The sequence below is a fragment of the Mycteria americana genome, chromosome 5 (genome assembly GCF_035582795.1).
Source record: "Mycteria americana isolate JAX WOST 10 ecotype Jacksonville Zoo and Gardens chromosome 5, USCA_MyAme_1.0, whole genome shotgun sequence".
In the NCBI taxonomy this organism is placed as follows: domain Eukaryota; kingdom Metazoa; phylum Chordata; class Aves; order Ciconiiformes; family Ciconiidae; genus Mycteria; species Mycteria americana.
Window position 1 is genome coordinate 26,516,239 of NC_134369.1, and position 15,552 is coordinate 26,531,790.

A 15,552-nucleotide genomic window follows, 5' to 3' on the forward strand; every position below is an offset into this window, starting at 1 on the left:
AAGGGAAGGAAACTTTTCTGTTGCTGGCCAGTGTAAGTAATAAAAGCAAAAAAAAAAAAAAAGATAAGAGGAGAAACTGCAGTCTTGCTTGTCCACTGATAGGGAAGAATACCCATGCCTTGGAAGTAACAGGGTCGCAAAATCTACATTGGAAAGCCAGCCCAACAACTTACTTTCTGCACCTTACATCATCTCCACCAAAAATAAAATCCCTAGCAAGTCACAATGCTTACAGTGGAACAGGAGCCAGCTCCTCCTATAGCAACACTGCTTTGGCATAATTTTATAAAACACATATCTCTGTCAGTAAAACAGACTGCAAAGATCAACTAAGAGCAAATACTAAGTAAGAAGGTGCCGTCTCTAGGTCATCCCTTGTCATCCCTTGGCCCTGAGGTTCTGTCCAATTGGATCTTACATCCTGGGCTTCCATCTACTGTTTTCTTGTGCCTAGTTAACTTGAACTGCTTAACAAGCTTTATGCATGGCTTCATATTCCTGCCATAAATCTCCTAGTAATATCAATACTGCATGTTGCATTTCTCCTAAGAATGATGGTGTTCCAAAAGAGACAAGTCATAAGAGAAGAGCATATGACACATTTTATTCACAGAAAGTTGGCTTCTGAGACCAGGAAGGACACTAGATTAGTACTGTTTTCTCTGAGGGTCATAAATCCCTTGGAGGTCATACAAAGGTTAAAAAAGAGAGCTGTCAGTGAGCAACAGCTCAATCCCTGCAGGGCTGGGAAATAAGAGGGACTATTATTACTTACTCCAATTTTTACACTTCCCAGAAAACTTCAAATTACTTTTAATTGCTGGAAACAGTTCAGCTCCTTCAAAATGAGGAAGTCAATAAGTACACTTGTTTTTCACTCTCCTGTCCTGGAGGGACTGGTTAATACTGACTGGCAGAGATCACTCAAAACCACATGAGCTGAAAGGGCCTTTAACTTCCAGAAAGTTGGCTAAATGTAATCATTAAAGTAAAAGATCTAGGGAGACATGACAAGGAAAATAGACCATTGTTCCACAGCCATTTCTCCTGGCAACCGTGTCTTTCTTGGGAAGCCCCTGCCTCTTGTGTCCCTATCCACATGTTTCCATCCCCTGAACACAGGTTTGGTTGCACTGGTATAATTCCACTCACTGCACAGATCTCTGGGGAACCAGGTTATAACTCCCAGGTTAATAATAAGCCTCCCCGTAAAGGCAGAATATTTTAAAAATAGACCAGTAATCTATCTGTTTCATCATGCAACCCCATAAAGAGTCTTAGGGGCAAACAACAGGGACACAATCAACTTAAGCAGCATGAGCTACTGAATCACTGCCTCAGGGCAGAGTGGGAATAGAGCTAGGGGACACAAGGACAAGGACTAATTACTAACTAGAACACACATCTGGAAGACAGAATGACAGAGGATGTCAGGAAACCACTGTACGTATCTGGGGTAGAGAAGGACAGGGTGAGTCAGCAACAAGAGAAACAAAAAAATCATGATTTGATGCAAATGAAATCAATGAGACATTGGCAGAATTGTTTCCAAGAAGAATGTTTTCCAGTGTTTTCCATGAGGTCTTCAGCAGAACCAAAAATGATGAGGCTATTGAAGCTTGCAAGGACAGAACTGCAAGACCAAGCAAATACAGAAGCATTGATTAAATGAAGAGGGAGGAGAGGAAGAGTAAATCAAAGGAGACCAAAAACATCTCTTCAGAGTCGAGGGAGGAAAAAATTGGGAAGTTAATCAATTCACCTTTTAACTTATATAAACAATACAAAGTTAAAACAAACCGAAACAGAAGTCATATTATAAATGCATACCTGTTTCTTTTGGAGAGAAACTGAAGGAGTGTAAAATATGCAAATGGCAACACAAGTCAGGGCATCTGGAGTATTTAGTCCTTAACATCCCTTCTCTTTACACTACCTACTGCCAGATCAAAAAAAAAAAAATATCTAGGGAAGCACCCTCCTTTCTCAGATGCACTGCTGAGCTCAACTCAGTAGTCTCCTTCCCCTCCATCTCCAGCTGTTTTTCTCCACGCCTCTCAAAAGTCAGAGAGCACCTTTCCATCAGAATTAATTTCAGATGAGGCTATATTTACAAAAGTGCTTTTTTTTTCAGAAAATGTTCATTTTTTCCTATTTGTCTTGTTTGTTCTATGATGACTCCAGAGATCAGGAGTAACAAATGACTGAAAAACACACTGAAATCTGCTTCTGAGACTAAAAATGGAGGCTATATCCTTCATTAGGAAGATGTTAATAAAATTTTCTCATCTGGATGATCCCTAGTTTAGTTTTTACATGTTCCTTGATTATAGCTACTTGTGCCAACTTTTTTTGTGCCTAACTTGAAAATAGAGGAATGAATTATGTGATACCCATGAGAACCTAGAATACTGTATCTTTTTTCAGGAAGTCATTTCTAAGCATGATGGAATAAAGACTCCCTGTTATTTCATTCTGCAGACAGCATAGTTTACAGTTTTAATTCTGAAATTCTCACCTAATTCCACGTTAGACTCTCCTACAGGAAATCCTTTGTTCACACTTGGCTCAGGAAAATCTGAAACTTTGGCAAGTAATAAGTAATGTCTAAGATTTGGCAAGATAAGTGATGTCTAATATTCCTCCTTCACCACATCCATAAATGAAGGAAGCTGAAGAACACATTCAGTAAACTGGAATTGAAAATGCATGCCAGTAAGTTCAAGCAAAGCACTCCTAAATAGAAGATTAGGTTTACATTTCACACACATCAGATTAAATCCCATGAAAATCAGATTTCACTTTTCAACTTCTAAAACATTATTCATATTGTGTTTTTAATAAAACAGAAATAGGAAATAAAAAGAGAATAAAACTAACTATTGTAAATGGCTGTACATCTGGTTTATTCAGATTTTCTTAGCAATCTTCAGCTGTTATTTGAATCTCATCAGCTTGTTAACTGGGCTAGGGGAAAGGTCATTAGAAAAACATTTCTGGTGGCATTCTGTCTGAAACAGAACCATTAGAAGAAAAAATGCCTGGGAATATTACAGAACAAAATAGTGAAGAAGACAACTTTCCCAAACATGGAGTCAAGGAAAGGTGCAAGCTATCATTGATCTTGGATTAATATTCAAGAGGCTCTTTAGCTAGCACTGCCTGATCACCTGACCGACATAGTAGACTATGGCAGGTACAGCAATGGTGTCATTACTTTGACACAAATTCCTAAACCCAGCATACACTTTCTACTTTTTTGTCGCTAATCATGTTAATTAGAATTTTGATTTAAGCAAGTGAATAATCATTGATTTTACTCTGCAACCATGCAGGATGCATAAAGTTTATATGCAGCTTGAATTTGTTATTGCTAACGCAGATCAAGCCAATTTGTTGTGCAAGCCTCATTTTTCACTTTTTTCTTTTTGGACCATGACACTTTTTTCTTTTTGAAACTCCATTTTTAAATTACCACCAACTCAGTACCAAATTACAATTTCTACTAAAAGAACACTTCTTTTTCATGCTGGTAATTTTAAATTCAACTTTTACCTGCAGTAAAGGAATGGAATGCAGTAAAGGAATGGTGGCTCTCAGATCTGGCACTAGTGGATATTTGCCAACATTACCCATTATTGTGGAACTCAGCAACTAGTTACAATGCTTAATATATACTTAGAAGAGCCCAGGACAGGAGAAATAGGAAGATCTGTTGCTTACAGCTCAAAACATACATATTGTGCAGTGCAGAAACTTTAGTATTCCTAGCAAAACTAAATAGGGATACTCATGCAACTGGACAATATTGTCTAGTTTAGCTATTAACCCCTTGCTATAAAAAGTGTTACTTTATCTTTAAGAAAGTGTACAGGACTGAAGACAGGACCATCAGTACCTCTCTATATTTAACTCCCAAGACTAAAGCAGCTTTTCTCTGTTTAGACATGTTAGGATGATTTTCAATTGTAGTATCTCGGATCCTCAAAGAGCTATAAAGATATGTGATAATGAATTTAAATAGACTAAGTGGTGCTTTCAGTGGGGAAAAAGGCTCAGATTTCCAGATCAAAGACAGTAGGAAAGAGGTTCTAACTCCTAACTTTCTTAATGCTTCATCTCTGTGCCTCAGCTTCTTTGTAAAATTGGAATAATGATCAAACAACAGGAGTTGCAAAGATAAACAAATGACCTACTCACTTTCAGTATCTACTGCTTCTAAATATGAAGTCTTGCTAAAGAAACCCATTTCTGAGTGCAATATTCAGGGAAGTTGAGCACTTATGTGCGGCTTGGTTATTTAATACATTAGCCAGTGTGCTGCCATTTTCTTTATGATGTACTGCATTTTTAAGTATTGATCAGAGGCTCACTGTGTTCAGAAGGGCATCTCTTGTTACTTTATGCATCTAAAGGAATTAATGACTAAGAAGTGGTCAAATACTCTTATAATCAGCCCAGAAAAAAAAAGAAAAAGCTAGAAATCAAGAGGATTAAATAAAGATATTGCTTCCCTCATTGCAGCATCTGAATGACACAGAGCTCTCTTTTATTCTGTGCTCATATAGCTCTTTTCATAAACTGTCATAGGCACTGCCATAATATAACAATGTTAGAAAATTATTGGAAATAATGTTATGACAATATATAATAGCCTACTTGGCCAATATAAAAATAATGCTTTAATATGTTAGAAATATATTCACAGTTTAGTTTTAATGCACCTACGTTAGCCACTATGTTTTATGTTGTAGAAAATCAGCCTTCTTTGTGCTGCTCACTTGCTCTATAGAAAAAATGCAGGGATTACCCCCAAAATAATTTTTATTTTACTTTAAGTCAGTTAAAATGTCTGTATGACTGAAATGAACAATGACTTACTGGATTAAAGTAATCTTCATCCTAAAGAGGCACAGCATATCCAGGTCTGCCTGGTGATGTGGGCTGCCTCTTTGCCATCTGCTTCTAAGCAGGAAGAACAGAGGTCTGTTCTGCCAGAGGGAATTCCTTCCTAAAGGCTGATATTTGGCAGCCGCAGTCCCCATACTGATGCTTAACAGAGCAGTAATAAGCACTCTCAGCACCTGTGTCTCAAGGTGCAGCTCCTTTTCCACTACCTGCATACATATTTTTCTGACTTTTTACCCCTAGCAATGTAGACAGCCCTACTGTTTCACTGTGGTGCATCTTGCTCCCCAACACAAGACAGGCTTAAAACAAAAAAGAAAGCTATACCTAGCAAAACTTGAGATTAAGGTTTTACATAGTGCAAGCAAACAGAGGACTGCAAGCAAAAAATAAAAACCAAATAAACCCATAAAATATTGTTCTAATCTACGCTTACAACTATGTTTCATTCACGTCCCTCATGCAAATTTTTCAGTGTGCTCTTGCTCAAAGGCCACATAGTCATGAATTCCGCCCCTTCCCCCCACTTCATGAGGCTCCACAAGAATAACTTCCATCTCCAGCTACTTTGATGCAGCATTGACTACTACGACTCTACTATAAATACCCTTGAAGGGGCACAGCGATTGCCACAAATATAAAATTTAGAACCATTCATCTTAAAATAGACAACAAAAAAAGTATTTATCACACAGAACAGCAAAATGCAGCCACTTGTAAACTGACCAGCCAAAGAAATGCACAGAAAGAGCTCCATTTGCTGGAACAATGTGAAACATTTGTGGTTCCCACCAGAAGCAGAATCTGGTCAGAATTCAAGAATATATACTTAGTACTGATATCAGATCAATATCATTAGACTCCAATGAAGATGAAAGCCTCTTACTGAAAATATAAATTACCTTTTACGATCAAGATTTCAAGTTATATTAAAACAGCATTCTTATCTTCCCCTTCCTTCAGTCAAAATGGCATTTCCAACAATAGTTCACATGAAACACAATTTAAGCAGTGAATCAGAGACTGAAACATCAATCCATTAAGCTTCCTGTTTCTCACTAAGTGTAGGGGTGGAGAAGTTAAAACTTTATTTAGGATGTTGCAGATTGAGATATCACAATGTCATCTCATCTAATTCCAGTTTCTTTCCATATTTGCCCTGAAGGGTTGTAACTTCTTTTCCCAGTGTAAAGCCTGGAATCCAAACTGTTCTCTACGGCATTGAGGTATGGTTCATAGAGTCACAGAATATCTCAAGTTGGACCCATAAGGATCATCGAATCCAACTCCTTGCTTCTCACAGGACTACCTAAAACTAAATCCTGTGACTAAGAGCGTTGTCCAGATGCTCCTTGAACTCTGACAGGCTTAGTACCATGACCACTTCCCTGGGGAGTCTGATCCAGCAACCGACCACTCTCTCAGTGAAGAACCTTTTCCTAATGTCCAATCTAAACTTCCCCTGATGCAGCTTCATTCCATTTCCTTGTGTCCTGTCACTGGTCACTCAAGAGGGAAGATCAGCACCTCCCCCTCCACTGTCCCACTTCAGGAAGTTGTAGACTGTGATGAGGTCACCCCTCAGCCTTCTCTTTTCCAAGCTGAACAAGCCAAGTGACTTCAGCCACTCCTCATACGTCTTGTCCTCAAGACCTTTCACCATCTTGGTTGCCCTCCTCTGGACACAGTCTAATAGTTTGATGTCCTGCTTATATTGAGGTGCCCAAAACTGCACACCTTACTTGAGATGGGGCCACATCAGTGCAGTGTTAAGTGGGACAATCACCTCCCTCAACTGGCTAGCTATGTGCTTGATGCACACAGGACACGGTTGGCTCTTTTGGCTGCCAGGGCATACTGTTGACTCATACTCAACTTGCCATCAGCCCAAACCCCCAGATTTCTTTCTGTGGGGCTACTCTCCAGCCTCTCATCCCCTAACTTGTACGTATAACCAGGATTACCCCACCCCAGGTGGAGAATCAGGCACATGCTCTTGTTAAATTTCATATGTTTCATAAATTTTTCTCTAGTCTATCCAGATCTCACTGTAAGGCCTCTCTAGACTCAAGGGACTCCACAGCTCCTCCTAGTTCAGCAAACTTACTTAATGTACATTTGATTCCTGCATCCAGATCATTTATAAAAACATTAAAGAGCACTGGCCCTAAAATTGAGCCCTGGGGAACCCACTAGTGACTGGCCACCAGCCTGAGGTACCCCCATTTACTATAACTCTTTGAGCCCAACCATTCAGCCAATTGTTCACCCAATGCATTATGGACTGTCTAGCTGCATGCTGGAGATTTTGTCCAGAAGGATACTGTGAGAGACATTATCAAAAGCTTTGCTAAAATCCAAAATCACCATATCTACTGGCTTCCCTTGGTCAACTAGATGGGTGAGCTTGTCATAAAAGGAAATTAAGTTAGTTAAACAGGACTTTCCCCTCATGAACCCATGCTGGCTATAACTATTGACTGCATTGTCTCTCAAGTGTTTTTAAATAACTCCCAGAATAACCTTCTCCATAATTTTACCAGGCACTGAAGTGAGACTATCAGGTCTGTAATTATTAGGGTCTTCCTTCTTACCAATCTTGAAAATTGGGACAACATTTCCCAGCTTCCATTCAACTGGGACCTCTCTGGACTCCCAAGACTGTTGAAAAATAATGGAGAGTGGTCCCACGACAACATCGGCCAGCTCTTTCAGTACCCTGGGATGAATCCCATTGGGTCCCATAGATTTATGCTCATCCAGCTGGAACAGCAAGTTGAGGGTTGGCTGGGAGTTTATCATCCCTCCAGTCACAGTCTTCCAACACAGGGCTCCAGGGGTTCCAGGGCCCATCATTGGTATTAAAGAGAGAGGTAAAGAAGGCATTAAATATCTCTGCTTTTTCTACGTCCCTGTTTGTGAGGTGACCGACCTCATCAAGTAATGGACCAAAGTTATCTCTGATCTTCCTTTTGCTGTTAACATATTTTTGTTGTCCCTCACAGTGCTGGCCAGCTTGAACTCTAATCAAGCTTTGGCTGCATGAATTTTCTCCCTACAGTGGTGAACAGCATCTCTGTAGTCCTCCTGTTGCTTGTCCTTGCTTCCAATGCCCATACACTTTCCTTTTCCACCTAAGTTCTAGAAGAAGACCCCTGCTCAACCGAGCTGGCCTCCTGCCCTGCTTGCTTGACTTCCGCCACTTTGGAATTGCCTGCTCCTGCATTCTTAAGAGATGGCTCTTAAAAACTCACTAGCATTCCTGGGACCCGATACCTTCAAAAGCACATTTGCAGGGGACCTTACTAACTCTAGCAGTCTGAAGTCTGCTCTCCAAGGGCCAAAGTTTCACTGGCAGTTTTTCTCTTGTCACCAATGATTTGAAACTCAACTACTTCATGGTCATTGTGATCAAGACAGCCACCAATTTCCACTTTGCCCACGAGTCCCTCTCTGTTTACAAACAACAAATCTAGGAGGGCACCTTTCCTAGTTGGCTCCTTTAGTACCTGCACCAAGAAGTTATCTTTAATGTGCTTCAGAAATTTCCTGGACCTGTTTGTGTCCACTGTATGATATTCCCAGTTGATGTCTGGGAAGTTAAAATCACCCATAAGGACAAGGGCAGAGATATCCCTTAATTCCTTGTAGAATAATTCATTGGTGTCATTGTCCTGGCTGGGTGGTCAGTAGTAGACTCCCACAACAGCATCCCCCTTATTTGCTTTCCCCTTCATCCTTACCCAGAGGTTCTGAACCATGTCATTGCCAACTGTAAGCACTATACAATCCAACCCCTCCCTTACATACAGTGCCACCCCCCCAGCCTCGCCTGCCCTGCCTATCCTTCCTGAAGAGCCTATAACTGTCCATCATGGCACACCAGTCACAGGACTCATCACACCAGGTTTCACTTATGCCAGTGATGTCATAGCTCTGGGACAGGGCCAAAGCTTCTAACTCCTCTTGTTTATTTCTCATGCTGTGCACATTAGCATAAAGACATTTCAAATGTGCTCCAGTGTACTCAGCACATTGTGGAGCAGACTGAAGGACCTCGCTACCATACCATCCCTCAAACATTCATGTGCTGCCGCCAGGCTTATCTCTAGCAAGCCTAGGTTTATCCCTTTCCCCCTTCAAATCTAGTTTAAAGCTCTTGCAATGAGTCCTGCTAACTCTTGTGCAAAGACCTTTTTCCCCCTTTGAGAAAGAATTATCACATGGTAACATTACAGAACTTCCTTAAGAGTCTACCCATTTTATAGGTAGAAAAATGCACCCAGGAAGACACCTGAAACACAGCTAGGGGCTGATGCCAGATACTCTGGATCTCAGACTAGTTCAAACCATAAGCAAGCTATTCTTGTCTTTTGTTTACAGTAAATTACCTAAAATCAATTAGTGCAAATTTTGTAAAGACTACTGGACCCTCATTAACAAAAAGCCATGTTAACTCATTTCTTCTACATAACAGAAAACCAAATTAGGACTGGAGAACCTAGGTTGAATTGATTAGCAACAACTTTGAGTGGAAGAGTCTTGAAAAGCAGATTATAAACTGAAAACTATCATCATTTGTATAAATGCAGGAGACAAGATCTATGCTTACTCTCGATTTCCTATATCAAACCTTTCTTCTGTCACAAATGCATTTATAACTTCTTCCAGGTAATAAAGTAGTTTCTATTCTTTCCCAAGGGGAAGGCTTTAGACTCTCTACCACAGCTACAGCTTATACAAAGACGTAACTCTCAGTAATGTTGTATGAGTGCAGATTGGCCTGTTTTCTGGCAGCTGCCAAGCCTGGTGAAGCATGGAAGCAATTTGTGAATTGCAGCAGTGGAATCTCTGAATGGTTTTAATTAATGAATGTCAGGGAGCTGGAGGGAGCTCACCAGCAACAAAAAGGAAGGTATTTCCCAGAGACATTTGAAAGCCTAACCTAGTACTCAGCCAGCCAAAACATCTATACTCCTGAGCAAAGAAAAAAGCTTTCCTAATTAAATGATGTTTTGTGCTTTTTTGGTGTATCATGAGATGTGGGAATACATCCTTATGAAAACTTTTGCATCAAAAATCCCATTTTATTTTCCACGAGTGTGATTTTCCATTCCCATATTCCATATTCCCATATTCCCATATTCCCATATTCCCATTCCATTTCCATATTCTTAACACTCTGCATATATTAAGGCACATTAATAAATGAAAGCAGCAAGTCAGCCTGTCAGATATTTCATAAAGTACCATGGGATATGATTGGTTTAGGATGAGTGGACAAAATCTGTTTGTTCAGCAAACTTAATTTTAGCTGAGGACCAATAAATGTGTTCACAGCATGGACATACTGAAAGTTATCTGGGCTCATATAGCTGAGCTTTTGGGACAGCATAGAAACTTAATGTTCTGGTACTTCATGGCTCAACTCTACCACTTAACATGAAGGAAGAAGCATTGCAGTTACACTGAGGGATGACAGATCTTTAGTTTGCACACTCTCTTGGACTTCTGAAATGCTAGCAACAAAAACATCCATAGCTAAGGCTTCAGGGGAGAAAGAGAGTCTCCACAAACACAATAGTTAAGCCTGGAAGGTGAGATTGAAATAAGCCAACCAAACAAGATTATGTACAGTTAAAAATGAAGCCATTAACTCTCCCTGTGAAACAACATTTTATTGTGCTAAATTGTTATATGGCTGATAAGCTGGCATTTTCATGAGTTTTAAGTCCTATAAGGAATTTCTTGGAAAGTTACTGTAAACTTGTGATTTGTATGCTCTAACAGGTCCACAGGAAGACAAGAAAACCGCTGTAAGATACAGCCTCCTAATTCTCCCTCACACAGGGAAGGGAGTTGAAACTCAGTGCGGTTTAGGAAGCTCTTGCAAGATTTTCGGAAGACTCTGTACGAACACTGAGACAGCATCAAAGGTATGTGCTCCCATTTCCCTACCAGTTTTCTGCCATGCATTCCAGCCATGATATCCCTGGAGCCTGAAAAGCTGACTACATAACAATATCCTAGCATGAATTACCTTTTCGGTAGGTTTACCGTCTTGGGAGGTGATGCTTCTCCTTGTTTCCCAAACTACCCCCGGATCTTCTCATCCTACTAGCCCATTGGAGACTGTTCCACAGAGCTTCCTGGACCCCCCCACAGCATCCGCCCTGTGGAAGAAACAAATATTGAAAAACTGTGATGCAGCAATTAAATCTTCTAGAGACATAATTTGAAGACATTGGGAGAGAATAACTAAAGTAGACTAAAATATGATATTAGAGCTGTCATTACACTATCTGAGAAGGGAGGGGACTTGTAGGATTATAGTATCCCCTCAGTGTACTTGTATGTATAATACAGCTGCTGAAGGCACATTTAATTTCAAGAAGACTTTAAGACACAAATATAAGCAGAGATTTCAAAGGCAGCAATTAGTCAATAATGTGATCACCTAATCTTGCATATGAAAACCTTGCCTGTTGGAAATGCCTGTATTATTACATGCTTAGCAGTAATAGGAAAGGGGTGTGTGCTACTGTTATATTTCTGTAATAAGTAGCTTCGTGATACATCATACAGGGCATGGTGGTAGAAATTAAGCCTTTCCCTGTCATTAGCGACAGTGAAACACAGACACTTCTTGAGGGCACAGTATACCTTCCAGCATTGGAAACTTCCTTCATTTAGAGTCTTACATGCACATTGTGGTAAAAATGAAAATAGGAGAAAAGTTTAAATATTAATTAGCCTGCTAAATAATTTTCAAGTTATAGCCTGCATATACTGCACCTAATTCCCGTTTCAGTCAATGAATAAATAAACATTAGAAATACTAATCATACATATAATTTCATAGCTTGAAAACACTGATAGGAATGAGATATAAAACAGGTCTTTTATTTCAAATCTTTTAAAAACATTGCTCATTGACTAAAGAAAAATAAATTCTACTGTGTCTTTTTTATGACAAAAGACAATTGAGTAAATGGTGACTCCAGATAACCCATAAGTCACTGATTCTGTTTTTCAAAGACCTGCCTGCTTTCTATTCCTTTGGCCTCAGCTGCCTAGCAACCTCCACAGAGCTTTCTTAGTCTATACTAATTCTGGAGAGTTTTCATTTATATATTTATTTATGAGAATGTCTATAAGGAGGATACAGAAACGAAGAGCTGTTTGTTCCTTCCTTCTAACACTGGACTCCAAACATGTCACCTCAGTGTCTCAGTGAAGGACACAGTCCTTGGTTTTGCAAAGACAGGTACCTACCTCCTTGAAATCGCTTGGGAACTAATCAAATCCCAGTTTTCATGAGACAAAAGCTGAGTCTCTGTAGGAAGCTCCTGATGTAACAGGCACTGATATTTCTTGCCCTCCCTGTTGATTTGATTCTTTTTCACCCTGAAATACTAGGTGTTTATGTAAGGCTCCAGTTTTCATGCAGCCTGGAGCTCTTACTTAACATGAAGACAGAGTTTGTGCTGCTGTACTGGGTCACCAGCAGTTCCTGCATCATCCAAGTGCTGGAGGGAAATTGAGAGTAAAACTGGTGTCCTGCTGTGTCTGTGACTCAAAGTGGGACAGTTTGGAAGTTATGGATGGGACTACTTATAATAATAGTTTGAAACTGGGTACGCACTGTCTCTCCCTGAACGATCCATCAGCTTTTTGTGGAGGAGCCTATTTCCTCAGGCTTTTTTTTCCTTTATTATTAGCGCAAAATTGAGGATGCCACAGAAAATATCCCTACACTACATAAAAAATACTTATTTTCTTGCCAATTCTATTCAAACAGCACTTTGCAAATACTTTATGCCCTGATCAACACAGCCCTCTCCTCCAATCAGAAATTTAAAAAAAAAAAAAAAAAAAAGAGAGAGAGGGAGAAAGAGGTAGTCAAAGATGTGTCCTGAAGAGCCTAATAGGCTCTTCCAAGTGATGTGGTAAAGTGTTCATAGCTTGCAGTCACATGGCGGTGATGTGGGTTTTGTGTCTTACTACTTTTGACTTCTGAACTTATATGGAAAAGTTTCCATTTACTTCTGTATCAAACTGAAGCCTGAAACATAACAAACCAATGTGTCTTGAGACATAGCAATATGCCTTGATCACTCCATTACATTTCTTTCTGATTAAGTTGATCTGTAGCTGTGTTTTGTCATTAAGGAACATACAGGGAATCTGTGACAGAACATGAACCTGAAACCAGATCTCCTAACTACCACTTTCTGTTTCTTACCAACAGAGCTATATATATAAAGATAAGGTTGTTTTAAACTTGACAACAATTGTAGGATTATGGAAGCATTTGTAAATCTTGGTGTTTACAAATACTTAGGCATCAATATTCATTTACCCCAAATTTAGTAGTATAAAATAAGTATATTTTAAAAAAAATCTCCTTAATATTGTAACAGGAAACAGAAAATATATTGGATGGTATATCAGCATCCAAAGAAACAAAATATAAGCAATGACATGAATGACAGAAAATCATTAAAAAGTAACCTGCTGGTTAAAAGAGCTTCATTTTTCAGAGGTACTTATGAACGGTGAAAACATCCATGGAAACTGAAATGCACAAAATGATTCATTAAACAGGAGGAAGAAACTTACTGACAGTAAATAGAGATCTTGGATTTCTTTTTCTATTTATCGACTCACTATAAACAATTTTGTAACTTGCTTTGCCTCTGTCATTCTACACAATGACATAAGTTTGTAGTTCCCAGCAAATCTCTCAATTTGTACTCCTGAGAGTTAGTGTAATACAAATAAATTCCAAGTATAATACAAAATTAAGTAGCTGCTTATTGAGAAGCAGTTTCCCCATACATATGTTCATTTTTCAGAGTATAATTTTTAAAGCAAAAACTGAGTGCGTAGTGTTTCCCTCCCTTGCAAAGTACGATGATGATTTCATATGCTCTTCAATGTTAAGCCAAACTTTCTGAAAATCAATCTGATGAAGAGTACCAGAAGCATAGACTTACATGTCTGTTTTCTCACCTACTTTTGTGAGAAGTCTGGTTTTAAAAAGTTCAAAAACATGTAAATAGACAACAGAAGAGAAATATTTTTTCATGCATTTTTATTAAAAATTGTTATAATAGGCGTTCCTACAGAATGAATAAAATGGGAATTGTGCCAAAGCAGGTACCAAAGAAAATCCTTTCGAAACAAGCAAAAACTAGAGAAAATGAAGTCTCTCGATATATATGGAAAAATAAGTTGCAAGCAGTCTCATCCTAAATTTCAAAGACTATAATTAGGTACTAAATCTACTACATTTACACTGGGAAATCTCACCTGCCATGCACTTATGCTTACAAAAGAAAAGGTATACCAAAAAGACTGATTTTGGCCATCTTCCTCCCTTCCTCTGTTCCTCAAAAGAAAAGAGAGAGATGCAAAATGGCCTAGTTTTCTGGATATGGACTACAACAAAAGGAAATGTTAAAGAAGGTTTGGACAAAGCATGTTAGGAGGAAAATGAAGTTTTAGTAGGAAAAAGATGAAAGGAACATTATTGTTAATATAAAAGTATAATCTTTGTTTGAATAACTCACCAAGGAGAATTGCAAGAAATCTTTTGAAAACAATCAATAGTATTAATCCAATGCTCAGCTCCTCTTTTAAAGTGCACTGATTTTACTTCAGACTTATGCCAGTAACTGATCAAAATTTGGTCTAAAATCTTTAAATATTTTCTAAAATTTATTATGGCGATAAGTAACACAAACTCATTGAAGTTATAATGAGGCTTTAGTAATTATTCTCAAAGCAGTTATTTTTATAGATTGCAAAGGGATGAAAAAAGCTTCAGTAAAAAGACTTATTAAAGAAAAAATAAACACAGTAGCATGTGCTACCATGATGACATAGTAAATAAAGTAAATAAGCAGAAGAGAACAAACAGCTACACAGTTCCTGCTATTTTTAATAAATATCACTAACAGGGTAGTATTCAACTGCCAAAAGAAAGGAGGTTATTTTAGATACTTTATGTTACCATGTATGGCCCTGAGTTGCCATTCCAGAAGAGCACAGGTTTCTTGTAGATCCTATGTCTTACCTGCCTGCTCCTGTGGAAGTCTTGGATACCCTAGGACATGTGAAACAGTATTAGATGATTTTATTTATGAATCCGAATCACTTGCAAGCTGTTAGTAAAAATGTGTGTGAGCTCTGGGTATTTATATGTTAGGTAACAAGCAAGGGTAAAGTTAATAAAACAGGAAAACTGCAGTGTACTATGTCCACATAAGACTTACAACAGTCCCAGAGGGTACAGAGACAAAATGCTACTCCAGACAGTTTCTTAAACAAAGAAAGATATTTTATACAAATTCTGTATTACCAGTAAATATTCAGAAGTTAAGTTAAATCTCACCTCTGAATAACTGCTGACTCACTGTGGAGTAAAACTAGCTATCGGTGTTTTCTTGGTAATTTGAAAAGGCATTCTTGTCAGTTTTTTAATTCCCTTCAGTTGTTGACATATTCTGCTATTTCAGAGCTCTATTTTATTTTATATGCTTATCAGAATATAAATTTTTTACACTAAGGAATTGGCCAAACCTCCATAAACGTTGACAATTTATTGCAATGATGTAACTACATTTTTTCCTGATCTTT

General features: G+C 38.6%; 1 protein-coding gene across 2 annotated transcripts in view; it reads right to left on the reverse strand.

Moving 5' to 3' along the window:
• Positions 1 to 15,552, reverse strand: part of LRRC4C (leucine rich repeat containing 4C) — a 92,933-nt gene that overhangs the window by 40,702 nt on the left and 36,679 nt on the right. The window contains exon 1 of one of the 2 annotated variants that reach the window (XM_075501479.1): positions 10,949 to 11,069. The exons of the other annotated variant lie outside the window; for it this stretch is intronic. The gene's annotated coding sequence lies outside the window, so the exon portion shown is untranslated. Of the gene's footprint in view, positions 1 to 10,948; positions 11,070 to 15,552 lie in introns of those variants that run through there. 2 annotated transcript variants of the gene reach the window in all.